Source organism: Mercenaria mercenaria, chromosome 1, assembly GCF_021730395.1.
Source record: "Mercenaria mercenaria strain notata chromosome 1, MADL_Memer_1, whole genome shotgun sequence".
Taxonomy (NCBI): domain Eukaryota; kingdom Metazoa; phylum Mollusca; class Bivalvia; order Venerida; family Veneridae; genus Mercenaria; species Mercenaria mercenaria.
In genome coordinates this window covers 59986564-59989387 of record NC_069361.1, presented here as the reverse complement: position 1 = coordinate 59989387, position 2824 = coordinate 59986564, and the positions used below count along the sequence as shown (strand labels likewise).

Here is a 2824-nt window from a genome sequence, read left to right as displayed (position 1 = left end):
AAAATGCAAATTTTTCTTCCAAAGACATTCAAAAACGGTTAGTATACAGTTTTTTACCCAAAAAACCTCTACCGGTGAGGTTATGCTCACTCCCAAAATTTGTCCCACAACGAAAATCGAAATTTAAGCGTAATATCGCGAAATTTCGGCCAAAAAGGGGCCCAAAAGTAGAAGTTAAAAAATTTAAATTTATACTTTTTGCCCCACAAATTCGTCGATAAGTTAAATTTTCACGACAATTGTCGCGTTTCAAAATTTGACTTTTCAACTTTTCGAGGAAATATCTTAGCACGAGAAGTTGAAATTAGCTCTCTTAATTTCTACTTTTCGCGCTTGATTCTAGGTCGAAAAGTTGACGTTTGCACGACAATTGTCGGGTCAAAAACTTCAAGATTTCGACTTTTCGCGGTAAATTTATAGCACGAAAAGTATAAATTAGATGCTTAATTTCAAGTTTTCGCGTTTCTGTCTAGTCGAAAAGTCGATGGCGGAAACAGGATTCCGTAGCTTACTGAAGTATTTAACTGTCGGTATAGCCGGTGTAACATTAAATATTGACCCCATTGATCAAAATTTAATGTTGAAATGTTGGCGGGGCCATTTCTCAACGTTGAAAAAGGATCTTTTGATCAAAATTTAATGTTGAAATGTTGACGGGGTCAATTCTCAACGTTGAAAAATGACCCTTTGATAAAACTTTGATGTTGAAATGTTGACGGGGTCACTTTTCAACGTGGTCAGTATTTAATGTTACACTGGCGCGTAATAAACCGAATCGAGCCAATTTTACAACAACTGTTGATTTCTCAGACTTCCAATCAAAAATTCATTGCTTTCCTGTGTAGAAAATACTGATAACATTATTCAAAAAGTACCATTAGCATAATACACGAACGATCAAGTTTTCTTATCTCAAAGCATTTGCTGACGATCAATTGTGACCAAATATGCTTACTAAAAGGAGATCTCATTCAGTTGCCATGTGATGTTGGTGAGATTTGCTCTATACGCCTTTCAAGTTGCCAATCTATTTTTCTTTGGTATAATATAGAAGTTTGTAGTCATGCTGTGAAATATTTAAAGAGCGTGAAAAGTTTTTGACTTAATTGAAGAGTATTAAGTTATAGATATTTTTTTTACTATTAAAGATCCTTTATGAATACAGGCCCAGATCTAGTTTAACAATATCAATAATTTAGTTTTTATTTTATGCCTTCTTTTGGTTCATAAATATCATTCAGAGATCAGGCCATATGATTATCTGTATCGAGCAGTGAACTTGTTCACTTTCTACAGTATATAATCATGGGCCTATATCACCAATACTGGTATTAAACAAAAGCTCATGACGTCAACAAGACCGCTTCAAAGTTCTTTGAGTTATGTAATTTGAGCAAATTGTCATAGCTCAATTTTGAAAACTGACATACTTTCACACACACTAAAACCCTTGTGAAAACTTAAATCACACGCAAGTCCACATTAAAGACATTACAGTATATCTCCAAATCCTCTGGCTGACCGTCAAATCCTCCCTGCCTGCAGTAGCCGCACCCGTCACACCTTTCTGTAATAATATTGAATGTTTTGTTTTAATATAATTCATTAATATTAAGTACTTGTGTAAAACAATGTCAATGATATAATGATCTGTTCAACCATTCTATATCCTGCAGTAAAACCTGAATCAAATTATGCTGGCCTTTTTAGTGCAACACCAAAAATAAAGAAGTAAAGCTGAAGATTATCAAGAGCTCAAGTTACACTGATCTTTAGATACATTTAACTGTAACCTAAGTCAGTTTGCCCTTCAAAGCAAGTGCTGTTTTAATGTTGTAAATTTTCTGACTTATCCAAAAAGCATCAACACTGAACAATAGAAAAACAATAGAATCTATAAGCCTACCTTAAATTTCAATCCACCTTTTTTGAATGGAACATGTTTTAAAAACAGCATCCTCAGCTTCTTTTTTTTGTTATTGTCTTATGAGTTTTCATAAGAGCATCTGAAAAAAATCTTTACAGTGGTGTAAAAGTTGTAATCAAATTGCTGTTATCACAAAAAAGGCATCCACATTAGGCGCCATGCTCACATGTATGTTAATTTAAATCTTATATTCTATTAATGAAACAACAAATGAGATTTAAAACATCTATTTAAATGGATTCCCGATTGATTATGATGTTTTAGATAAAACAACAAATGAGACTGAAAAATGGTTTAAGAATATGAGGCCCAGCTGAGTTTTTTCTTTTCTGAATTGTCCTCAAAAAATACCTGTCAATGATGATGATTTATGTTATCAATATTCTAAACATGTTTTTTTTTAATGACCAAGCTACCTATCCTCTTTCTCTGGACATGTTAAAAACAAATTTACTCCACACTACAAGTAACAGTATAAAGAACTTACTCAATATTGACCAGCAGCAAGCATCGGCCTGCAGATAGCCAGGTCTTCCAGTTTCTTTTCTCCTCTCATTCCTTTCAGGGAATACAATGACAAAACCTTATTTGATCCGGTAAAACTCATCAGACGACATGTGGTGTCAACATCTTTGCTACCGAATGAGCAATAATATTTGGACTGTAAAAAGGAAACAGAACAACAGATAAACTATTGTAAATATGTAGGTCCAATCAGTTCTACAGCAATCGTATTGACAAAAGTAGATCGCATTATAAGAACAAGACAGTACTCATTGAATAAACTTTTTATGCCATTAATGGTATCAAATGATTTAATTTCAGTCATTAAATCTTTAAAATTTAAATAACTAGAGCTATCACTAAAGGTGATGAATACCTCCATACCGTATGGCA

The 2824-nt window shown here is 33.3% G+C and overlaps 1 long non-coding RNA gene across 1 annotated transcript; it reads right to left on the bottom strand.

The window, feature by feature from the left end:
- Positions 1-288: 288 nt before the first annotated feature.
- On the bottom strand, positions 289-2600 carry LOC123545549 (uncharacterized). The gene is made up of 3 exons (XR_006685382.2): positions 2415-2600; positions 1907-2006; positions 289-1567 (listed from the first exon to the last, which is right to left on the bottom strand). It is a non-coding gene; the product is annotated as an uncharacterized LOC123545549 (long non-coding RNA).
- Positions 2601-2824: the final 224 nt, after the last annotated feature.